This window comes from Schistocerca americana, chromosome 9 (genome assembly GCF_021461395.2).
Source record: "Schistocerca americana isolate TAMUIC-IGC-003095 chromosome 9, iqSchAmer2.1, whole genome shotgun sequence".
Taxonomy (NCBI): Eukaryota; Metazoa; Arthropoda; class Insecta; order Orthoptera; family Acrididae; genus Schistocerca; species Schistocerca americana.
The window spans coordinates 34309663-34336500 of record NC_060127.1 but is presented as its reverse complement, the minus strand read 5'-3'; the positions used below and the strand labels follow the sequence as shown (position 1 = coordinate 34336500).

Sequence of the window (26838 nt, the reverse complement as noted above, 5' to 3'; positions counted from 1 at the left end):
CCCAGAAGATTTTAACTCAAAGTTTTTATTTCTTCTCCATGTATTTTAATACCTACTCCGAATTTTTCTTTTGTTTTCTTTACTGCTTGCTGAGTATACAGATTGAATAGCATCGGGGATAGGCTACAACCCGGTCTCACTCCCTTCCCAACCGCTGCTTCCCTTTCATGCCCCTCGACTTTTATAATTGCCGTCGTCTAGGAATGGATAAGTACAGGTCGTGTATGGTTTTCAAGGGAACCTTACACGATTATTCGTTCAAAATAAAGTTCAGGAAACGATACTGGAGGTATATAGCGATCGCGCACAATTCACTCCAAACCAGACCAGAAACAATAACATTGAGATCCGGTGAGGTTGTCGTCCAGGTGAGATGGGACAGTTCATCTTCGTACTTACAAAACCCGCCTTGCAAAATGTGTCAACAGTATCGTTCTGGAACAACCATCATCATTGTGGAACACGCATTATACCGTTTTGGTCCACCTGATCAGCCAAAATGGTCCCAAAATCTTTAGCATTAATTCGACCTTGCAGAGCAACCTCGGAGAGCGTGGAATACCATTACACGGCTGAACAAACTTTCACAGAACCCACGCCATGTTTCATTCTTGCGACGTAAACTCGGCTAGACGTTGGAAACAGTCTAAGAGAATGCTGATGCCACCAAATGACTTTCTTCCGTTGCTCCACAGTCCAGGTTTTATGGCTTCGCCATCACGTTTTCCTGTTAAGAGCATTTGCATCATTCATGCGTGCTTTTGTAATTCCAGCTGGGGCAGCAATTCCCTGCTTATGGAGCTCCCTTCGTGTTGTTCTGTTGCTGAAAAGTTTCGTGACTGCGGCATTCAGTCCCGCAGTAACTTCTGCAGTTGTCTTCCTATTTTCGCCACGGTAGTTCTCAATGCCGAACTGTCACGATCATTCAACACATACTCTTGTCCATGTTGTGACTTAGCAGATGTTTTCCCGGCTTCCCTACATGTATCCAAGATGCTACTCCAGGCGGGTGTAAAAATAAATGTGCGCAACGGAAAATAATAAGCGCTAATATGAAGATTTGGCCCTGTCTGACTACCCCGTGAAGCAGATATTAGGATCTCTTAATGGACTTTAACATATAAATTACAACCTAAACATAAATGAATTATTAAGGCAACTAATACTACTAAATGATAAACGTTGTTCCTGCTTATATATTTATTGTAGATTTAAAAAAAAACTTTATATTACAAAGTTCCTAAGTAAAATTACTAAGCAATTACCCAACTCTGCCCCTTATTATGACTAATATCAATAATGCGAAATGACAGACATCATTCACGTACCAAACACTAGAAGACATTACTTTCATAGATGATCTACGGCGGTGTGGAATCTCAGTGGAAATAAACTAACGGGATCACAGCTGTTTAACTTTTACAGCCCTAATATGCCGAAGCAGTTTGCGATAACACCGTATGTACTGTGTCCGGAGCGTCGAAGTGAATGGTTCTCGTACTCGTCTGCTACGATGGAAGAACTCCAGCCACAAGTAAACTCTTTCAAACTCTAGGACTCCAGAAGGCGGTCCTCTGACTAATATACTCTAATACTGTCTTCTCCTCTCTGTGTTCTACATACGAGAAACGCGAACTCCCAACCACAAGGACGGAGTTCAGACAACGTCTCAACGTAAGTATAGGCAGAGCTAGTGCTCTCAATTACTGACCGCTGCGTACTCAAAGACGACTTCCAACCCGGAGGAGAAGTCCAGAATCGTATAGGTTCGCAACAGTACAGTGACTAACTGTTCTAACTGGAAACTCTCCTGAGAGCAAAGACAGCAAGTCCGTCTGTACCAACAAAGCTGATACTGAGCGACCGTCACATTCGGGCGCTCACAACGGAAGACCTCGTCTCTCCAGCGCTGGCTTCTCAGCAAGGCTCGGCTCCCCACCATCGTAATTCCGTAAACGAATCATATTCCAGAAATCACGGAATATTCTCCCTCTCCTGCCAACCATATTTTAATGTTTTGTCGTCCAGCGCGGAAAGTTAGAGAGGAAAAACCTACACTCGTACAATGGTACGCTTCTGAGTAAAAATCCGTGGAAATAACCCAACCTGCGAGGTTTCCGAGGTGCCGCTTCCCTGTTCCTCTCAGCTGCGTCCAAGATTTTCGTAGTTTCCGAAGTATAATGCTTCCCGTCCGGCTACAAAACCGGCCGGTCGCGACTCTATTGTGCCCCAGCGCTCAGGTGTCACAACGTCCGTCTTGCTACTTCCTGTGTTTAAGCAGGGCCAACACACCTGTGCGGGCCTTCCACCCAGGGGTTAAGTTCCGCCTGCCATTTCATTTCCACTGTCGCTCCAACCTCTACTAGTATGGTAATAAAGACACTCCGTCACCTTTCACGCAATAAGCGTTAACAATTATTTACAAGGCGTATACATATATACGATGTACACCCTGTCACATGGTACCTAATTGTGTTTGTAGATCACGGCAACGTATGTGGATGGGTGTTTGTAAGGTGCAAAATTATAGCTACCTTACATGGTATGAATCTCCGATACGGCGCCTTTCGTAAAACCAATTACTTCGGCTACGTTTGCTACGGAAGCACTCAGCGGTCGAGCACCAACAATTTACCCAAGTTAGAATTCACTTACGTCCAACATAATGCACTCACAACTACACAGGACTCCGTTCTGATCACGACTCACTTTTGCAACATTACTGAGAACATTGCACAGTGCCGTTCCTGGAGAAATACGTAGATTGGAACTTAAATAGTGGCAACACTGCTGCTAGAATCTACTATTGCCGCTGATAGCACACGTTGTTGGCATACCTACCTTATCTCCGAGCAAATGAACTCGCCCATCCCACGTCACCGGCGTGCGCACAATAGAGGGAAACACACTTGTGAGCGAGCGGTCTAACGTAACAGTGTCGCTATGTTTTCGAGACACGAACAACGCAGCTGGATCAAGATTGAATGTGCCAGAGGTCGTACAGCACGACAGTGTCTTCGAGGTCTTCAAGAGGCGTGCGGGGAATTGGCATTGCCGTACAGAACAGTGGCACGTTGGGTAAAAGCCTTCAACGAAGCTCGGCAAACAGTGGCAGACATGCATCAGGCAGGTCGTCCTAGCATCTCTGAAGAAGTACATGCTGTTGCCGCGTTAGTGGACAGTGATCGACGCCATACGATTCGTGAACTCGCCCACAAAAGCGGATTTGCGCATACGACGGTGCTTCGCATCCTGAAGGAACGCCTGGGCATGCGAAAAATCGTATCACGATGTGTTCCGCATGAACTGACTGAAATGGGGAAATGGATGCGTTTCGACGCTGCTCAGACGCACTTGGAGCGCGAAGGAGAGGCTATCTTACGCCGTATCGTAACGCTGGATGAGACTTGGGCCACATCCTACGAGCCAAAACTGAAAAGCCAATCAAACGAATGGCGTCATTAAGAGTCGGCGCAAAAGTCGAAAGTGTGTCAGAGCCCCAATATCGTGAAAGTTATGGTGGTTCTCGTGTACGACTGTGATGGTGTTTTCCTAACGCATTACGTTCGTCCGCGGCAGACCGTCAATGCACAGTATTACTGTTCGTTTTTGGAGCAGCACCTGCGACCAGTGTTGCGATAGAAGCGGTGACACTTTCTGCACAACTCACCCATCGTTTTGCACGACAATGCGTGGGCGCATACAGCGCAAGCTGTGGCTGCTCTGTGCCGTCGATGGGACTGGGAGGTACTGTAGCATCCACTATACTCCCCGGACTCTCTGGTGACTTTGATTTGATTCCGAAGATGAAGGAACCACTTCGTGGCATTCGCTTCAGAGATTCGACAGGCAGTAGACCGCTCCATTCGCACCATCAACAGAACAGGCTCTGCTAACGGTATACTACACCTTCCACATCGCTGGCAACTGGTTCTATACACCGCTGGTGACTACTTTGGAGGACAGAAACAGGTTCAAACATGTAACTCTTATGTTTCGGTTGTGAATAAATAGTTGCCACTATTTAAGTTCCCACCGTCGTACGACAGCGCCATCTGCTTAGTTAGCATTTACATTTATGTTCAAGCACACAGTTCTCGCGATATTTTGTGTCCAATTAAAAAATGGTTCAAATGGCTCTGAGCACTAAGGGACTTAACTTCTGAGGTCATCAGTCCCCTAGAACTTAGAATTACTTAAACCTAACCTAAGGACATCACACACATCTATGCCCGATGCAGGATTCGGACCTGCGACTGTAGCGGTAGCGCGGTTCCGGACTGTAGCGCCTAGAACCGCTCGGCCACCCCGGCCGGCTGTGTCCAATTCCTGTATGTAGATATACGAGGGGAGTTCAATGAGTAATGCAACACATTTTTGTCGGCAAGCTTCGGTTGAAAAATGCGGAATTTGTTGTGGGATGTCGTGGGATATTCCATTTCAGCCCCGTTAGTTTCATGGAGTTCCTATTCGTGGCGGCGCTATACATAGACTTGAAAATGTGTTTTGTAACGGAGGTGCGTTCCGAGCAAAGAGCTGTCACTGCCTTTCTTTTCGCGGAAAACCAGAGTATCAGCAGATATTCATAGGCGTTTGCAGAATGTTTGCGGAGACCTGGCAGTGAACAAAAGCAGGCCGAGTCGTTGGGCTGGGCTCCCCATTGTTCGAAAAGGTAGCGCAAACCTGTCCGATCTCCCAGGTGCCGGCCGCCTGCATACATCTGCGACTTCTGCAGTGTCGGAACGTGTGGACACTCTCATTCGAGGTGATCTGTGGATCACAGTCAAACGCCTCGCTGCATAACTTAACATCTCTGTTGGCAGTGCTGACTCACATGTCCAGCAGTTGGGCTCAAATGGTTCAAATGGCTCTGACCATTAAGGGACTTAACATCTGAGGTCACCAGTCCTCTAGACTTAGAACTACTTAAACCTAACTAACCTAAGGACATCACACACATCCATGACCGAGGCAGGATTCGAACCTGCGACCGTAGCAGCAGCGCGGTTCCAGACTGAAGCGCCTAGAACCCCTCGGTCTCAGCGGTCGGCTATCGCGATGAGATGAGGCATGTTGTTTAAGATGTTTAACAAGACATGCTCCAATTTCCTGTGATCGTCAAGATCCTTCTGTCTCATCCCACACGTACATGTAACTTTTAGAGTCATTAAAACTGTGCGCTCCTAGGTTATATACTTACAGTAGTTGGGGTAGTGGAAGGTGTGTACCAGCTGGGTTCCTAGGAGCCTAACAGAAGACCATAAAGAGCAACGAAGGAATACCTGTGCGGATTTTGTCGAACATCGTCACAGGCGATTAAACATGGGTTCATCACTTCGAATAGGAAACAAAACGGCAGTCCACGGAGTGTCGCCACACTACCTCTCACCCCAAAAACAAGTTCAAAGCCACAACTTCAGCCGGGAAGGTCATGGCGACGTCTTCTGGTACTGATGGGTTTGTTCTATTGATCTCCTTCCCCATGGTTCAGGGATCAACTCTGATTGTTGTATTGTGCTACCATTACGAAATTGAAGAACCGGTTTCAGCATGTTCGTCGCCACAAGAATGCAAAAGAACTTCTGCTTCTGTACGACAATGCAAGGCCTCACACAAGTGCACAGCCGAGAGGAGTCCACACGACTTCACTGGACTGTTCTTCCTCATCCACCCTACAGCGCGGATCTCGCAGCTTCCGACTTCCAGATGTCTGGACCAATGAAGGATCCACTCCGCGCGCAGTAGTACGTCAATGATGCGAAGGTTATTGATGCAGCAAAGCGACGTCGCACAGTGGTACCGTGCGGGCATACAGCCCAGAAAGGAAGTGTAAAGCCGTCGAAGTGAACGTAAATAACACTACTGGCCGTTAAAATTGCTACACCACGAAGATGACGTGCTACAGACGCGAAAATTTAACCGACAGGAAGAAGATGCTGTGATATGCGAATGATTAGCTTTCCAGAGCATTCACACAAGGTTGCTGCCTGTGGCGACACCTACAACGTGCTGACATGAGGAAAGTTTCCAACCGATGTCTCATACACAAATTCCAGTTGACCGGCGTTGCCTGGTGCAACGTTGTTGTGATGCCTCGTGTAAGGAGTAGAAATGCGTACCATCACGTTTCCGACTTTCATAAAGGTCGGACTGTAGCCTACCGCCATCGCGGTTTATCGTATCGCGACACTGCTGCTCGCGTTGGTGCAGATCCAATGACTGTTAGCAGAAATTGGAATCGGTGGGTTCAGGAGGGTAATGCAAAACGCCGTGCTGGATCCCAACGGCCTCGTATCACTAGCAGTCGAGATGACAGGCATCTTATTCGCATGGCTGTAACGGATCGTGCAGCCACGTCTCGATCTCTGAGTCAACAGATGGGGACGTTTGCAAGACAACAACCAACTGCACGAACAGTTCGACGACGTTTGCAGCAGCATGGACTATCAGCTCGGAGACCATGGCTGCGGTTACCCTTGACGCTGCATCACAGACAGGAACACTTGCGATGGTGAACTCCACGACGAACCTGGGTGCACGAATGGCAAAACGTCATTTTTTTCGGATGAATCCAGGTTCTGTTTACAGCATCATGATGGTCGCATCCGTGTTTGACGACATCGCGGTGAACGCACATTGGAAGCGTGTATTCGTCATCGCCATACTGGCGTATCATCCGGTGTGATGGTATGGGGTGCCATTGGTTACGCGTCTCGGTCACCTCTTGTTCGCATTGACGGCACTTTGGACAGTGGACGTTACATTTCAGATGTGTTACGACCCGTGGCTCTACCCTTCATTCGATCCCTGCGAAACCGTTCATTTCAGCAGGATGATACACGACCGCATGTTGCAGGTCCCGTATGGGCCAATCTGGATACAGAAAATGTTCGACTGCTGCCCTGGCCAGCACATTCTCCAGATCTCTCACCAATTGAAAACGTCTGGTCAGTCGTGGCCGAGCAACTGGCTCGTCACGATACACCAGTCACTACCATTGATGAACTGTGGTATCGTGTTGAAGCTGCATGGGCAGCTGTACATTGTACACGCCATCCAAGCTCTGTTTGACTCAATGCCCAGGCGTATCAAGGCCGTTATTACGGCCAGAGGTGGCTGTTCTGGGTACTGATTTCTCAGGACCTAAGCACCCAAATCGTGTGAAAATGCAATCACATGTCAGTTCTAGTCCAATGAATACCTGTTTATCATCTGCATTTCTTCTTGGTGTGGCAATTTTAATGGCCAGTAGCGTATGTTGCATTTTGTAGGCAAAAAGTGGTTCAAATGGATCTAAGCACTGTGGGACTTAACATCTAAGGTCATCAGTCCCCTAGACTTAAACCTAACTGAAGTGTTGGCAGAAGAGCCAACACTGTGTTGCTAGAGGAGGCCGAAATGCACGCGTTTAATTACGCGCTGAGTGGCGTGAGGTCTGGAACAGTTAAGGGAATTAATAGTAGCAAATAAAGTACGTAGTTGATATAATACTTAACTTTAATCCACAATTGTAGAACATCTCTCGTTACGATACATGCTTCACAATATTAATTATCAAATGCATGGCGCCTTGCTAGGTCGTAGCAAATGACATAGCTGAAGGCTATGATAACTATCGTCTCGGCAAATGAGAGCGTAGTTGTCAGTGATCCATCTCTGGCAAAGTCGGCTGTACAACTGGGGCGAGTGCTTGTAAGTCTCTCTAGACCTGCCGTGTGGCGGCGCACGGTCTGCAATCACTGACGCGGGTCCGGCGTATACTAATGGACCGCGGGCGATTTAAAGGCTACCACCTAGCAAGTGTGGTGTCTGGCGGTGACACCACACTAACTAACCTAAGGACATTACACACAGCCTTGCCCGAGGCAGGATTCGAACCTGCGACCGTAGCAGCATCGCGGTTCCTGACTGAAGCTCCTAGAACCGCTCGGTCACAACGGCCGGTTTTTGTAGGCAACAGAGTAGGGAATAATTTGGTGTATTGGAAAGCTGAATGAAACCAACCTGTGTTGCATTGGTTATTGAACGCCACTGGTAGATGAAAGGAAGAAGAGCAGTGCGCTGCACAGTGTTTGCGGTGTCGTTTGTGAGAGCGAGGTGAGAAGAGAGAGCGCCGGAGCGGGCTAACGCTTTGAGGCAACACGGGCAGTCGGAGGCGTGCTGTGTTGACCCAGCGACCCGCGCTATCAGCTGCGGGGTCCCCGCTCGGCCGTTCGTCACGGCCTCTCGGGTGGCAGCGTAACTCATAAGGCTGCGCTGGCCAGTAAGGTCCCGCCTGCTGCCTCCTATCCGCGCGATACCTGATACAGCAGGAGCGGCATCGGAATCTTCATCACGATCGAGGTAAACACCATCTTCTATCCACCTGCCTGTTACCAAACGTGGCAGACTACAACTGTAAGTTTCCAATTCAAAGCTGTGGGTTCCATTCTCTTCAGACATATTTTACATCCGCCGGCCTGGGTGGCCGAGCGGTTCTAGGCGCTACAGTCTGGCCCCGCGCGACAACTACAGTCGCAGGTTCGAATCTTGCCTCGGGCATGGATGTGTGTGATGTCCTTAGCTTAGTTATATCTAAGTAGTTCTAAGTTCTAGGGGACTCATGACCTTAGAAGTTAAGTCCCATAGTGCTCAGAGCCATTTTTTTAGTTTACATCTGTGTGTTCTATTCTCATGCAGGCTTCTCTGAAGTTTGCCACCGTGACGGATTTTTGCTTATAAGAAAATGAAATGTCATTAATGGCGAAAGTGTCTGTGTTTATGCAGTAATGTCCTTCCTGAACGGGCCTTCGAGTCCCGGCACGGCACTAATTTTCATTTATCACAAGTACCTGACGCTAATACATACTCACAGTATGAGAATCCTCGATCCTCGTAGTGATTTCCACAGCTGCAAGTCGTGAAACACTGTCTGTTCCTCCAGACACGCATGCATCTCTGAAGAACACTGTGTCATAATAAATGTAGTTACTCCATAAATGCAGACACTGTCCTTCAAATGGTTCAAATGACTCTGAGCACTATGGGACTTGACATCTGAGGTCATCAATCCCCTAGAACTTAGAACTACTTAAACCTAACGAACCTAAGGACATCACACGCATCCCTGCCTGAAGCAGGATTCGAACCTGCGACCGTAGCGGTCGCGCGGTTCAAGACTGTAGCGCCTAGAACCGCTCGGCCACTCCGGCCGGCCTCAGACACTGTCGTGATAGACGGTATAAACACGCCTGGTGGGGTTGAAGTGATCATTTGTGCTGCTGTGCTCAGTTTCGCGAGCGTGCCAGCATTTCGTTTCCGACAGCGTGTCATACTGAGGTTCACTACAACTTCATGAAAATGCACGTGGATTTTTTATTATTTTACCTCTCAAATGTCATAGAAATTAAGTAATGTGAGCAATGATGAAAAACATATACATTGAAAAATTAGTGTTAGTGGGAGTCGAACTGTCGCCTCGTCCACGATACTTTTTCAAAGTGTGAACGCTAACTAGCTTTTGACACCGTACCACACAAGCGCCTCGTAGTGAAATTGCATGCTTATGGAATATCGCCTCAGTTATGTGACTGGATTCGTCATTTCCTGACAGAGAGGTGACAGTTCGCAGTAATTGACCGAAAGTCATCGAGTAAAATAGATGTGATTTCTGACGTTCCCCAAGGTAGTGTTATAGGAACTCTGCTGTTCCTTATCTATATAAACGATTTAGGAGACAATCTGAGCAGCCGTCTTAGGTTGTTTGCAGACGACGCTGTCGTTCATCAACTATCAAAGTCATCAGAACATGAAAATAAATTGCAAAACGATTTAAAAAAGATATCTGTATGGTGCGAAAATTGGCAATTGGCCCTAAATAACGAAAAGTGTGAAATCATCCATATGAGTGCTAGAAGGGATCCGTTAAACTTTGATTACACGATAAATCAGTCAAATTAAAAGGCCGTAAATTCAACTAAATACCTAGGAATTACAGTTACCAACAACTTAAATTGGAAGGAACACTTAGAAAATGTCGGAAAGGCAAACATAAGACTGCTTTTTATTGGCAGGACGCTTAGAAAAAGTGCTAAAGAGGCTGTCTGCACTTAGCTTATCCGTCCTCTTTTAGAATACTGCTGCTCGGTGTGGGATCCTTACCAGAAAGGATTGACAGAGTACTTCGAGAAAGTTCAAAGAAGGGCATCACGTTTTGTATTATCGCGAACGATTTGGGGTGGACATCATTAAAAGAAAGGCGTTTTTCATTGCGGCAGAATCTTCTTCTCACGCGATTTCAATCACCAATTTTTTCCTGCGATTGCGAAATTATTTTGTTGGCGTCGACCTACATAGGGAGAAACGATCTTCATAATAAAATAAGGGAAATTACAGTTCGCGCTGAAAGATATAGGTGTTCGTTTTTTCCGCTCGTTTTTCGAGATTGCAATAATAGAGAATTATTGTGAGGGTGGTTCGATGAACCCTTTGCCAGTCACTTAAATGTGATTTGTAGCGTATCCATGTAGATGTAGAACCACTTGACCGCAATGACTCCTTATGATCAGCAGCTTCGCACAAACACATTTGTTACAAAATAGACACATAAATCCTCTCGCCATATTCTCGAAATTGCCAGATCGTTCACCTTACTGCTTGCACTTTATGGCGTTTTAATGATCCAGTAAAAGTGTACAGCGTTACAAGTACACTGAAGAGCCAATACAATTGGTACACAATATATTGTACGGCCCCCGTGAGCACGCTGAAGTGCCGCAAGACGACGTGGCATGGACTCGACTAATGTCTCAAGTAGTGCTGGAGGGAACTGAAACCTTCAGGGGTCATAAATCCATAAATGTACGAGGGGATGGAAATATCTTCTGAACAGCACGTTGCAAAGCATCCCAGATATGCTCAATAATCATTTCTGGGGAGTTTGGTGGCCAGCGGAAGTGTTTGAACTCAGAAGAGTGTTCCTGGAGCCACTCCGTAGCATTCATGGACGTGTGGAGTGTCGCATTGTCCTGCTGGAATTGCCCAAGTCCGTCGGAATGCACAATGGACATGAATGGATGCAGGTGATCAAGAGGATGCTTACGTACTTGTCACCTATCAGAGTCGTATCTAGACGTATCACTCCGACTACACACGCCCCATACCAATACCGAGCCTCCACCACCTTGAACAGTCCACTGCTGACATGCAGGGTCCTTGGATTCATGAGGTTGTCTCCATACCCGTACACGTCCACCCGCTCAATACAATTTGAAACGAAACTCGTCCGACCAGGCAACATCAGTCCAGCGATCAACAGCCCAATGTCGGTGTTGACGGACGCAGGCGAGGCGTAAAGCTTTATGTCGTGCAGTCATCAAGGATACTCAAGTGGGCTTTCGGCTCCGAAAGTCCATATCGATTCTCTTCAGTCGTCGTTGGTCAAGTTCTTGCAGTATCTTTTTCCGGCTACAGCGATGTCAGAGATTTGATGATATTCACGGTACACTCGTGAAATAGACGTACGGGAAAATCTCTGCTTCATCGCTACCTTAGAGATGCTGTGTCCCATCGCTCATGCGCCGAATATAACACCAAGTTCTTAAATGTTGATAACCTGCGATGTAGCAGCAGTAACCGATCTAATAACTGCGCCAGACCCCTGTTCTCTTGTATAGGCGTAGTCGAACGCAGCACCGTATTGTGCCGGTTTACATGTCTCTGTGTTTGAATACGCATGCCTATACCAGTTTCTTTGGCACTTCAGTGTAAATCTGTCATCCTAACGTCGTGGCCTCCCCTTGTCACTGAGGGCTATCCGGTATGAGAAAGCCGTGAGCGAGGGCTGGCTGCTGCGATTATCCCGGAAACGTGGACGCGGCTGCAGGCAGCGCTGTTGTTTCACAAGTCGCCGGCGTCGTTGGAGTCTTGCCAGCCGGGTGCAGACGCGGCGTAGCGCTGGTGCTGGTGTCGTTCGCCGACGTCTCCGTCAGTGGTGCGCCGGCGCTGCCTGCTCGCGACGCTCTGCCATGCGTCTTCCGCCCCGCGATCGAGGAACAGGCCACTAGACAAGTCAATTATTCAAAAAAAGTCTTAATCGCATTTATTATTATTATACCGCCAGCCGGTTTCAACCCGACGTAGGGGTCATCTTCTGGGCGTTTACACTGTGAAATTATAGATATCCGTTAGAAAGATTCCATTATACGAGGTGCATTCAAGTTCTAAGGCCTCCGATTTTTTTTCTCAGGGCTGGGAAGAGATAGAAACATGCGCATTGTTTTAAAATGAGGCCGCGTTCATTGTCAATACGTCCCAGAGATGGCTGCACCGTATGGCAGATGGAATTTTACCGCCAGCGGCGGGAATGAGAACTGTTTTAAATACTTAAAATGGCGACGTTTTCCTTACTTGAACAGCGTGCAATCATTCGTTTCTGAATTTGCGTGGTGTGAAACCAATTGAAATTCATCGACAGTTGAAGGAGACATGTGGTGATGGAGTTATGGATGTGTCAAAAATGCGTTCGTGGGTGCGACAGTTTAATGAAGGCAGAACATCGTGTGGCAACAAACCGAAACGACCTCGGGCTCACACAAGCCGGTCTGACGACGTGATCGAGAAAGTGGAGAGAATTGTTATGGGCGATCGCCGAATGACTGTTCAACAGATCGCCTCCAGAGTTGGCATTTCTGTGAGTTCTGTGCACACAATCCTGCATGACGACCTGAAAATGCGAAAAGTGTCATCCAGGTGGGTGCCACGAATGCTGACGGACGACCACATGGTTGCCCGTGTGGCATGTTGCCAAGCAATGTTGACGTGCAACGACAGCATGAGTGGGACTTTCTTTTCGTCGGTTGTCACAATGGATGAGACGTGGATGCCATTTTTCAATCCAGAAACAAAGCGCCAGTCAGCTCAATGGAAGCACACAGATTCACCGCCACCAAAAAAATTTCGGGTAACCGCCAGTGCTGAAAAAATGATGGTGTCCATGTTCTGGGACAGAGAGGGCGTAATCCTTACCCATTGCGTTCCAAAGGGCACTACGGTAACAGGTGCATCCTACGAAAATGTTTTGAAGAACAAATTCCTTCCTGCACTGCAACAAAAACGTCCGGGAAGGGCTGCGCGTGTGCTGTTTCACCAAGACAACGCACCCGCACATCGAGCTAACGTTACGCAACAGTTTCTTCGTTATAACAACTTTGAAGTGATTCCTCATGCTCCCTACTCACCTGACCTGGCTCCTAGTGACTTTTGGCTTTTTCCAACAATGAAAGACACTCTCCGTGGCCGCACATTCACCAGCCGTGCTGCTATTGCCTCAGCGATTTTCCAGTGGCCAAAACAGACTCCTAAAGAAGCCTTCGCCGCTGCCATGGTATCATGGCGTCAGCGTTGTGAAAAATGTGTACGTCTGCAGGGCGATTAAGTCGAGAAGTAACGCCACTTTCATCGATTTCGGGTGAGTGGTTAATTAGAAAAAAACCGGAGGCCTTAGAACTTGAATGCACCTCGTACAACAGCTAAAATTACGTAAATTTAAAATATGTTACCTATTGGTCAAGTCCTGGTGGTGTCACTCCTGTATACATAACGGCAGGAAACTATGCGAGACAAACGCTTCGAATGTGCTTAAATAGACAAGAATCGAACTCGGTAGGCGCGCTGAAACGCCACGACGTTTCTGCTGCTGTGCTCCTCGTCATCTTAAGGTCCACACTGTGACGCCACTGATGTGTCCGACACGCTTGATACTCATCTCTAAACGGAACTGGTGATCAACACAGGTGCAGGAATGTTCACCATATCCATTACAATAGGAAATATTTATCGGATTTCGCTGTCGCGTAATCCATGCTTTTACACTACTGGTCATTAAAATTACTGCACCACGAAGATGACGTACTACAGACGCGACATTTAACCGACAAGAAGAAGATGCTGTGATATGGAAATGATTAGTTTTTCAGAGCATTCACACAAGGTTGGCGCAGGTGGCGACACCTACAACGTGCTGACATGAGGAACGTTTCCAACCGATTTCTCATACACAAACAACAGTTGACCGGCGTTCCCTGGTGAAACGTTGTTGTGATGCCTCGTGTAAGGAGGAGAAATGCGTAGCATCACGTTTCCGACTTTGATAAACGTCGGATAGTAGCCTATCGCGATTGCGGTTTATCGTATGGCGAGATTGCTGCTCGCTTTGATCGAGATCCAATGACTGTTAGCAGAATATGGAATCGGTGGGTTCAGGAGGGTAATACGGAACGCCGAGCTCGATCCCAACGGGCTCGTATCACTAGCAGTCGAGATGACAGGCATCTTATCCGCATGGCTGTAACGGATCGTGCAGCTACACCTCGATCCCTGAGTCAAGAGATGGGGACGTTTGCAAGACAACAACCATCTGCACGAACAGTTCGACGACGTTTGCAGCAGCATGGACTATCAGCTCGGAGACCACGCCTGCGATGGTGTACTCAACGACGAACCTGGGTGCACCAATGGCAAAACGTAATTTTTTCGGATGAATTCAGGTTCTGTCTACAGCATCATGATACTCGCGTCCGTGTTTGGCGACATCGCGGTGAACGCACATTGGAAGCGTGTGTTCGTCATTGCCATACTGGCGTATCACCCGGCGTGATGGTATGGGGTGCCATTGGTTACACGTCTCGGTCACCTCTTGTTCGCATTGGTGGCATTCCGAACTGTGAACGTTACATTTCAGATGTGTTACGACCCGTGGCTCTACTCTTCATTCGATCCCTGCGAAACCGTACATTTCAGCGGGATAATCCACGAAACTTGATGGGTTGAGAGGATATGTGTTGTTATGGTGATTACAAATTCGAGTGAAATTTTCATTGAAATTACCAGTATGAGCACATTTATCAGTTTGACGTTGCACCCTGTCTGACCTTGACACATGGGCTGATTTACTAGGGTATAGAGTCATAAAGTCGCTGTGTCCTAGGGTAAGCTGGTCCATAGCTCTTGCAACTGGTCCTCAATAACCTGGACAATGGTACTGGGCCAGAACTGATAACAGGCCAGTGGCACACATTTTCTATAGGGGACAGATCTGGGGTTGGACGAGCATTGTCCTGTTGAAAAATAACGCCACAATAATATCGCATGAGACGTAACACACGAAGGCGCAGTGTGTCCGTTATATGGCGATGGGCCTTCAGAGTTTGCTCAATCACTATCACCAGTGACCTGACGTCATACCAGTGGCTCCCCACATCAGATGCCAGGAGTAACTCCGCAATGATTCTCCGACATTGGAAGATTGAAACCTCTCGTGAGGTCACGGCCATACTCGGCAATGATGGCCATTCGAAGTAGTGCAAAATCGCGATTCATAGCTGAAAACAAATACGACGCTGTTCGTCAATTGTCCGTGTTTCCAGGTCACCACTCCAAATGCCTACACATACCCTAGACCGGCTGCTGGTAGTCTCCGGCCAATGGTGAGAGATGACACCGGATGTTTCAGGGAGTGTATTACTTGTTCCCGCAGGGAGGCGCAGATACGAAACTGTTACGATGTGGCTGGTGCGATCCTTCCTTGTGTGGTGGTCAGACGTGGTCGACTGGAGCCTTCACGATGAGTATGCCAGGGCTAATTTTGGCATCCACTCCAGAATCGGGCCACTGTCACAATCGAATGCCTGCCAAATCTGGACATTGCGCGATTCGATCAGCTGGCCAAATGGAGACACACACCATGGAGCCCCATTCAAACTCTGTCAGGTGCTGATAACGCTGTCTCACACGTGTACGCGGCGTCTCCGTTTCCTTCACAGCGCTTAGTCAACATCTGACGCTTTTCACGCCTCTTAAACGCCCTACCAGGCCTGGTAACAACACTAAACTGAAACACGCTATTGCACATTGGCGGCCTTTCTTCCAGTTAGAGATAACTGCAACTCTGAACATTTACTTAAATACCCTACGCTGGTGTGTACTTACTCTTTCTCTTACTCTCCTGGCCCCACAAACCGTATCCGGTTATTGGCCTCGTGAAGTCGCTTCTTCCACAGTGTCTCTGTCTCTGGCATCTTCTTTCCTTGCTCCCAGTACCTGGGATGCTTGGCAACCTGATCTCTCCATCTCATTTTCGGCCTGCCTAGAGGTCTTCGTCCTTCCGGTTTATTCTCTGAGACTTCTCTCAGTAAAGGTCCCTGCTCTCTTCTATAGACGTAGCGGCTCATCTCAGTCTTCTTCTCTTGGCTTCCACAACTACATCTGGTTCATTTTGTAGCTCCCTGAGCTCTCTCTCTCTCTCTCTCTCTCTCTCTCTCTCTCTCTCTTCTGCTTCTCTCTCTCTCTCTCTCTCTCTCTCTGTGCGTGTGTGTGTGTATCTGTATATGTCCGTGTACAAAATTACATTGACATCCGATCCCGCTTTCTGGCCGCTTTACCTTTTCTGTCAGGGAGTGTAATATTTTGCACCAAACTTATTCAAAAATGGTTCAAATGGCTCTACGCACTATGGGACTTAACATCTGAGGTCATCTGTCCCCTAGACTTAGAACTACTTAAACTAACATAAGAACATCACACACATCCATTCCCGAGGCAGGATTCGAACCTGCGACCGTAGCAGCAGCGCCGTTCCGGACTGAAGCGCCTAGAACCGCTCGGCCACAACGACCAGCTACCGAACTGATGAACACAAGTCTTCTGTTTAGCGCACGTGCATGCCCTTCTTAATAAAGTACGAGTTTTTCGGCGTAAACATATGCAGCTACCATCGTTGTCTGTTATTGGGGTGTTGTAAAAGTCAACAAGCCTACGGTGGGAGCAATTCGGAGAGAGCTCTTAATGCGCGGCGAACAGCGCGAGTCGAGGCAGAAATAGCGCGCAGCGGCATCTGTGGCGTAACTCCTGGGCACGCGTCAGTCAGCGAGATGAGCTTGGCTTCGCCCACACGGAAACTTTTACTGTCTCTCTCCACAGCCGCCAGTCCGTATTCGTCTCTTTCCCCGCAAAGACTTACTTCTACTTACGAGGAAATGCATAGCCGACAGACAAGACGCAACAGCACTGAGAGTAAGGCATGTGGACGACCCTAGGGTGGAAGAACGAAGCGCGACAGCTCTACCACCGCTTGGCCCTGTAACGCAAGAGTGGAGGGCGGTGGCCACAAGTGTATCTGAGAGGAACGAGAAGAGTCATCCGAAGGTAAATAATGCGCTGTGACCCGGCGCTATGGTGTTTGGATACAGCAAGATATTGCCGAGCCTCACAGTTTAGAAAGATGCACCTAGAACGAAATTTTCACTCCGCAGCGGAGTGTGCGCTGATATGAAACTTGCCCGCGAAAGGCAAAGGTCCCGCGTTCGAGTCTCTGTTCAGCACACGGTTTTAATCTGCCAGGAAGTTTCAGATGCGCCTATACAGGGTGTTACAAAAAGGTACGGCCAAACGTTCAGGAAACATTCCTCACAAACAAATAAATTTGTTATGTGGTCATGTGTCCGGAAACGCTTAATTTCCATGTTAGATCTCATTTTAGTTTCGTCAGTATGTACTGTACTTCCTCGATTCACCGCCAGTTGGCCCAATTGAAGGAAGGTAATGTTGACTTCGGTGCTTGTGTTGACATGCGACTCATTGCTCTACAGTACTAGCATCAAGCACATCAGTACGTAGCATCAACAGGTTAGTGTTCATCAAGAACGTGGTTTTGCAGTCAATGTTTACAAGTGCGGAGTTGGCAGATGGCCATTTGATGTATGGATTAGCACGGGGCAATAGCCTTGGCGCGGTACGTTTGTATCGAGACAGATTTCCAGAACGAATTCTTCGTGCAGTTGACGATAACCCTAATGTCAGCGTCAGAGACGTTGCTGCTGTACAAGGTAACGTTGACCACGTCACTGTATGGAGAGTGCTACGGGAGAACCAGTTGTTTCCGTACCATGTACAGCGTGTGCAGGCACTATCAGCAGCTGATTGGCCTCCACGGGTACACTTCTGCGAATGGTTCATCCAACAATGTGTCAATCCTCATTTCAGTGCAAATGTTCTCTTTACGGATGAGGCTTCATTCCAACGTGATCAAATTGTAAATTTTCACAATCAACATGTGTGGGCTGACGAGAATCCGCACGCAGTTGTGCAATCACGTCATCAACACAGATTTTCTGTGAACGTTTGGGCAGGCATTGTTGGTGATGTCTTGATTGGGCCCCATGTTCTTCCACCTACGCTCAATGGAGCACGTTATCATGATTTCATACGGGATACTCTATCTGTGCTGCTAGAACTGAAATAGTGAAAAAATCATAGTTTTGTTGCCCATGGAAACCGTTATGTGGGATACCTGCAAATGGGACTGCGAACTACGAAAGCGAACCAAATACTAGGATAGCGGTTCAGTAATACAGGCTACTCCAAGAGGAATGATCAATATTCGAGGATACGACGGGTACGTTCATTCGAAGCAATGCAGTTCAGCAAACATGGATTCTAAAATCTTAACAGCTATGAGCACTTGTTCAATAGAGCATATGTGGTTAACGCTATTGAAGCTCCTCAGGCACGCATTTTGCAGTCCATGTTTACTGCAGTTTTTTTGCTTTGAATGATGTTTCTTGTCATATTCTTGAATACCGACCACTCCTCCTGGGACGCCATGTGTATTCAGCCTGTCATACAAGTATACACAGTTTAGCTGCCCCTACCGATTCGTTTTATGCAACCGCACATGACACTTGACGGAACTATGTTATTGTCCAGTTCGCTCTGCAGATGTAAAGCACATTGTCAAAATGTCGCAGAATAACTGGCAAAGTATACGAACACATTATAGACCTGTTGTAAAATTTTATTAATGAAACTACTTTAATGTGGCGAGTCATATTTTAATCTTTTCATGGATTTATGTTGTTACTACCACATTCTCATTTTAATATCTCCTGTTAATTTTGTTCTTTCCAAAGGTGAAATACACTGCACACAGCAACGTTTCGGAACCTTTTACTGAAGTACTGTATCAGAATAAACTTACAAGACACATCTAAAACCCGTATGACTACACTGCTTATTACACAAAGAAACACTGGAGACACTTGGATAACTATGGCAGAAAATGGTATAACAGGTGTAGGATTCGTTATGAATAGGAAGGTAGGGCAGAGGGTGTGTTACTGTGAACAGTTCAGTGACCGGGTTGTTCTAATCAGAATCGACAGCAGACCAACACCGACAACGATAGTTCAGGTATACATGCCGACGTCGCAAGCTGAAGATGAACAGATAGAGAAAGTCTGTGAGATTATTGAAAGGGTAATGCAGTATGTAAAGGGGGACGAAAATCTAATAGTCATGGGCGACTGGAATGCAGTTGTAGGGGAAGGAGTCGAAGAATAGGTTACAGGAGAATATGGGCTTGGGACAAGGAATGAAAGAGGAGAAAGACTAATTGAGTTCTGTAACAAGTTTCAGCTAGTAATAGCGAATACCCTGATCAAGAATCACAAGAGGAGGAGGTATACTTGGAAAAGGCCGGGAGATACGGGAAGATTTCAATTAGATTACATCATGGTCAGACAGAGATTCCGAAATCAGATACTGGATTGTAAGGCGTACCCAGGAGCAGATATAGACTCAGATCACAATATAGTAGTGATGAAGAGTAGCTGAAGTTCAAGACATTAGTCAGGAAGAATCAATACGCAAAGAAGTGGGATACGGAAGTACTAAGGAATGACGAGATACGTTTGAAGTTCTCTAACGCTATAGATACAGCAATAAGGAATAGCGCAGTAGGCAGTACAGTTGAAGAGGAATGGACATCTCTAAAAAGGGCCATCACAGAAGTTGGGAAGGAAAACATAGGTACAAAGAAAGTAGCTGCGAAGAAACCATGGGTAACAGAAGAAATACTTCAGTTGATTGAGGGAAGGAGGAAGTACAAACATGTTCCGGGAAAGTCAGGAATACAGAAATACAAGTCGCTGAGGAATGAAATAAATAGGAAGTGCAGGGAAGCTAAGACGAAATGGCTGCAGGAAAAATGTGAAGACATCGCAAAAGATATGATTGTTGGAAGGACAGACTCAGCATACAGGAAAGTCAAAGCAACGGCGGTAACATTAAGAGTGCAACGGGAATTCCACTGTTAAATGCAGAGGAGAGAGCAGATAGGTGGAAAGAATACATTGAAAGCCTCTATGAGGGTGAAGATTTGTCTGATGTGATAGAAGAAGAAACAGGAGTCGATTTAGAAGAGATAGGGGATCCAGTATTAGAATCGGAATTTAAAAGAGCTTTGGAGGACTTACGGTCAAATAAGGCAGAAGGGATAGATAACATTCCATCATAATTTCTAAAATCATTGGGGGAAGTGGCAACAAAACGACTATTCACGTTGGTGTGTAGAATATATGAGTCTGGCGATATACCATCTGACTTTCGGAAAAGCATCATCCACACAATTCCGAAGACGGCAAGAGCTGACAAGTGCGAAAATTATCGCACAATCAGCTTAACAGCTCATGCATCGAAGCTGCTTACAAGAATAATATACAGAAGAATGGAAAAGAAAATTGAGAATGCGCTAGGTGACGATCAGTTTGGCTTTAGAAAAAGTAAAGGGACGAGAGAGGCAATTCTGACGTTACGGCTAATAATGGAAGCAAGGCTAAAGAAAAATCGACACTTTCATAGGATTTGTCGACCTGGAAAAAGCGTTCGACGATATAAAATGGTGCAAGCTGTTCGAGATTCTGAAAAAAGTAGGGGTAAGCTATAGGGCGAGACGGGTCATATACAATATGTACAACAACCAAGAGGGAATAATAAGAGTGGACGATCAAGAACGAAGTGCTCGTATTAAGAAGGGTGTAAGACAAGGCTGTAGCCTTTCGCCCCTACTCTTCAATCTGTACATCGAGGAAGCAATGATGGATATAAAAGAAAGGTTCAGGAGTGGAATAAAAATACAAGGTGAAACGATATCAATGATAAGATTCGCTGATGACATTGCTATCCTGAGTGAAAGTGAAGAGGAATTAAATGATCTGCTGAACGGAATGAACAGTCTAATGAGTACATAGTATGGTTTGAGAGTAAATCGGAGGAAGACGAAGGTAATGAGAAGTAGTAGAAATGAGAACAGTGAGAAACTTATCAGGATTGATGGTCACGAAGTCAATGAAGTTAAGGAATTCTGCTACCTAGGCAGTAAAATAACCAATGACGGACGTAGCAAGGAGGACATCAAAAGCAGACTCGCTATGGCAAAAAAGGCATTTCTGGCCAAGAGAAGTCTACTAATATCAAATACCGGCCTTAATTTGAGGAAGAAATTTCTGAGGATGTACGTCTGGAGTACAGCATTGTATGGTAGTGAAACATGGACTGAGGGGAAAACCGGAACAGAAGAGAATCGAAGCATTTGAGATGTGGTGCTAAAGACGAATGTTGAAATTTACGTGGACTGATAAGGTAAGGAATGAGGAGGTTCTACGCAGAATCGGAGAGGAAAGGAATATGTGGAAAACACTGATAAGGAGAAGGGACAGGATGATAGGACATCTGCTAAGACATGAGGGATTGACTTCCATGGTACTAGAGGGAGCTGTAGAGGGCAAAAACTGTAGAGGAAGACAGAGATTGGAATACGCCAAGCAAATAATTGAGGACGTAGGTTGCAAGTGCTACTCTGAGATGAAGATGTTAGCACAGGAAAGGAATTCGTGGCGGGCCGCATTAAACCAGTCAGTATAGTGATGACAAAAAAAAAGGGGAAGATTAAATATTCTAAACTTACAGAGACATCCAAAACCTGTATGACTGCACCGATTGGACACTTAGATAAATATGTCAGAAGTAATGTATATATTTGTCCAAAATAACTGTGCATCTCTTCGTCAGTCCTCACTCGTATTTTTTGCAGTCTGATTTCCTTTGATAACAGTCGCCCAAAGCTCTGTGAGTGAACATATGTCGATTACATGGCTGTCGCTCTATACCGTTCCTGATGCAGACGTGGTGCTGGTTGCGTAAAACGCCTTCGGTAGGAGAATCTGAGTCACCTTAAACAGGGTAGTCCATTGATAGTGACCGGGTCAAATATCTCACGAAATAACCGTCCAACGAAAAAACTACAAAGAACGAAACTTGTCTAGCTTGAAGGGGAAACCAGATGGCGCTATGGTTGGCCCGCTAGATGGCGCTGCCATAGGTCCAACGGATATCAACTACGTTTTTTTTAAGTAGGAACCCCCATTTTTATTACATATTCGTGTAGTACGTAAAGAAATATGAATGTTTTAGTTGGACCACTTTTTTCGCTTTGTGACAGATGGCGCTGTAACAGTCACAAACGTACAAGTACGTGTTATCACGTAGCATTCCGCCAGTGCGGACGGTATTTGCTTCGTGATACATTACCCGTGTTAAAATGGACCGTTTACCAATTGCAGAAAAAGTCAGTATCAAGTTGATGTATGGCTATTGTGATCAAAATGTCCAACGAGCGTGTGCTATGTATGCTGCTCGGTATCCTAGACGACATCATCCAAGTGTCCAGATCGTTCGCCGGATAGTTACGTTATTTAAGGAAACAGGAAGTGTTCAGCCACATGTGAAATGACAACCACGACCTGCAACAAATGATGATGCCCAAGTAGGTGTTTTAGCTGCTGTCGCGGCTAATCCTCACATCACTAGCAGACAAATTGCGCGAGAATCGGGAATCTCAAAAACGGTCTTGAGAATGCTACATCAATATCGATTGCAACCGTACCATATTTCTATGCACCAGGAATTGCATGGCGACGACTTTGAACGTCGTGTACAGTCCTGCCACTGGGCACAAGAGAAATTACGGGACGATGACAGATTTTTTGTACGCGTTCCATTTAGCGACGAGGCGTCATTTACCAACAGCGGTAACGTAAACCGGCATAATATGCACATTGGACAACGGAAAATCCACGAAGGCTGCGGCAAGTGGAACATCGGCGACCTTGGCGGGTAAATATATGGTGCGGCATTATGGGAGGAAGGATAATTGGCCCCCATTTTAGCGATGGCAATCTAAATTGTGCGACGTATGCTGATTTCCTACGTAATGATCTACCGATATTACTACAAGATGTTTCACTGCATGACAGAATGGCGATGTCCGGCACATAGCTCGCGTGCGGTTGAAGCGGTATTGAATAGCATATTTCATGACAGGTGGATTGGTCGTCGAAGCACCATACCGTGTACCATGGCCCGCACGTTCACCGGATCTGACGTCCCCGGTTTTCTATGTGTGGGGAAAGTTGAAGAATATTTGCTATCGTGATTCACCGACAACGCGTGACAACATGCTTCAGCGCACTGTCAGTGCATGTGCGAACATTACAGAAGGCAAACTACTCGCTGTCCGTTTGACCTATTGCAGCGCCATCTAGCGGGCCAACCATAGCGCCATCTGGTTTCCCCCTGCAAGCTAGACAATGGACCACCCTGTATATGCTTTACAACGTTACACCCAGATATTTAATCTCTGTGACCATGTCAAACACACTACTAATGCTGTATTCCAACATTACGACTTGTTTTTCCTAATCGTTTGCCTCAACTTATATGTTTCTACATTTACAATTAGCTGCCATTCATCGCACCAACTAATGATTTTGGTATCATTCTACAGTCAGTGAAGGGAAGACACCTTCACACGCACCGCAGCTTCGACAGTACACAGCTGGAGACTGCTACTCAACCTATTCGCTAGATTATTTGCACATACAAAAAACAGCAACTGTTATATAGCTAGGGAAGGCCGAAATGCACGTTATAAGCTCACGCAGGATGGCGTGAGGTCTGAAACAGGATACGTAATGAATGCTATAAAGAAAAGTACGTAGCTGCTGGAATACTTAACTTTAATCCATCATTTGTATACATCGTTCTTGATGAGACATGCTTCATACGATAACTATCAATTGCTATGGCGCCTTGCTAGGTCGTAGCCATTGACTTAGCTGAAGGCTATTCCAACTATCTTCTCTGCAAATAAGCGAGGCTTCGTCAGTGTTGCATCGCTAGCTAAGTCGTCCGTACAACTGGGGCGAGTGCTAGTAAGTCTCTCGAGACCTGCCGTGTGGTGGCGCTCGGTCTGCGATCACTGACAGTGGCGACACGCGGGTCCGACATGTACTAATGGACCGCGGCCGATTTAAAGCTACCACCTAGCAAGTGTGGTGTCTGGCGGTGAAACCACAGCAACAGTGCCATCACATCTGTCTGAGGCAGTCCTGTCGATAAGCTTGTCTCTGATGAACACTCCATGTCCAATACAACATTCTGTTACTTAAGAAGTAGAGCAGTGATCTACCAAAACTACAGTTGGATAATTTTTGTGCACTACGCATGTGGCGTAGAAAATGATAGGGTTACCGGTAGTACTGGTACCATTGGTGGGGAAAGAAATATAAATGAATGTGTGAGAGAGAAACTGGGAACCGGCGACTTCTCTTTAGTTGTACTTTTTTGGTTTGTTTTGCACATATTTTGGGGTAAGTTCCTATGGGACCAAACTAGGCTTACACCCTACTTAATCTAACTTAAACTAACTTACGCTAAGGACGCCACACACACACACACTCACACACACACACACACACACACACACACACACACACACACTCATGCCCGAGGGAGGACTCGAACTTCCGACGGGGGAAGCCGCGCGAACTGTGGCAAAGCCCTCCAGCACTCAGGGCTACCGCGCGCGGCGTTTTGCACATAATTAGAAGTGTACATCATTGTGTATTTTAATTTTATATCCTTAGAGGATATAAGTTCCATTTTATAACTAATAAAAATTAGTTCGTAACTTCTGCGTTTTTATTTAACCAAAGCAATTACTTTTGATGCAAGTACAGTTTACATGCAGAAACATACATATAAATATGTTGTTATTTTGTACTCAACAGAACTTTTTTCGTAATGATCAAAGGCAGACGTTTCCTGTTATTATTGATAAAAGAGAACGTCGTTTATCGATAAGAGAAATATGTTTCACACAAGCATGACGAAATACTGAAGCGGCGTTTGATATATTCTGTTTAGCTTCTTTTTTTAATTTCGCCTTTTTGTTGAGGAAACTGCGTTTCCTAGCGCTATGTGATAATGCTATATAATTTTTTTTTTAATTTTTACTACAACATTTCTGTGTTTCGTGTTACAAATCAAGTTTCCGAAGAAAACCTGAATTAAACATCGACAATTTCAATTTTGCTATGAATACTGTTTATTTTCAAGTAAGAGGCAGGAGCATAATTATGTAGAACAAAAATGTTCTTAAGGTACCTGGCTCTTTACATATCCTCACTCAGTTTCGAGAGCCATCTCCGCTTTCGGTTTTTAGAGCAATCTAGTGAGACGCTGATCGCATAGGTAAGAAAGTTCGATAGGTGTGCAACACACTTAACTTAAAAGTAATGTGGGTATGACATTACCTGACCAAAGCCACTAGGAGAACCACTGTAGTCTACGCTTACTTACGATAGGCTACGGTAGCCTACGGTAGTTTTACGACTCCATTAAGAAGTCGCCGAGCTACTCACATGTCCGGAACTCCATTAACAGTCTACGGTGAGGCACCGTATCAAGTATTTCATCTACATGGACACTGGAATGAGATTCTCACTCTGCAGCGGAGTGTGCGCTGATACGAAACTTTCTGGCAGATTACAACCGTGTGCCGGCCCGAGATTTGAACTCAGGACTTTGCCTTTCGTGCTCAAGTGCTCTACCATCTGAGCTATCCAAGCACGACTCACGACCCGTCCTCACATCTTCAATTTCGCCAGTACCTCGTCTCTTACCTTCCAAACTTCAGAGAAGCTCTTCTGCGAACACTTGACCGCGAAAGGGAAAGGTCCCGAGTTCGAGTCTCGGTCTGGCACACAGTTTTAATCTGCCAGAAAGTTTTACATGGATACTCTCCAAATCACAGTTACGTGCCTGGCTGAGGGTTCATCGAACCACCTTCACAATTATACTCTATTATTCTACTGTCGAACAGTGCGCGGAAGAAACGAACACCTATACCTGTCCGTGCGAGCACTGATTTCCATTATTTTACTATGAAGAGCGCTCACCCCACGTAGGTCAGCGTCAACAAAATATTTTCGCCGTCGGAGGAGAAAGTTGGCGATAGAAACTTAGTGAGAAGATACTGCCGCAACGGAGAACGCCTTTGTTTCAGTTGTGTCCCCCCTGAATCCTGTATCATGTCCGTCACACTCTGTCCCCTATTTCGCGATAACGCAAAACGTGCTGCTCTTCTTTTGTTTTTGATTTTTGGGAATCTAATAATAGCCGGCCGGGGTGGCCGAGCGGTTCTAGGTGCTACGGTCGCAGGTTCGAATCCTACCTCGGGTATGGATGTGTATGATGTCCTTAGGTTAGTTAGGTTTAAGTAGTTCTAAGTTCTAGGGGACTGATGACCTCAGAAGTTAAGTCCCATAGTGCTCAGAGCCATTTCAACCAATCTAGTAATATGGAATCAACCTGCTGTCTTCCATGCATGGTTTGCACGTCGTCATGCCCAACGGTTGTGTGTGTAGCAGGGAATGCTGCGGATCCTCGGTTATACATTCAACCTCTTGTATCCGTTCTCCTTTCTATGCTGGTATAGTCATCTTGCACCGTAAACAGACCCAAGAGACGAGACCCAGTGTGCCAGAGGCTGACGAGTCGAGTCTCCGAGCGTACAGAGGGGTGGCGATTAGTTCAGAGACGACGCCGTAGGACGCCCTGGCGAGTTTAAAGCTAGTATACGGAGCTCAATTCCGCTCTGTTATAGACGCTGTCTGGTGCATGGAG

At 46.3% G+C, this 26838-nt stretch overlaps 1 protein-coding gene across 1 annotated transcript in view; it reads left to right on the top strand.

Annotated features, from left to right (window-relative positions):
* LOC124551235 overlaps positions 1-26838 on the top strand; it is a 343125-nt gene that overhangs the window by 25927 nt on the left and 290360 nt on the right. The window lies entirely within an intron of this gene.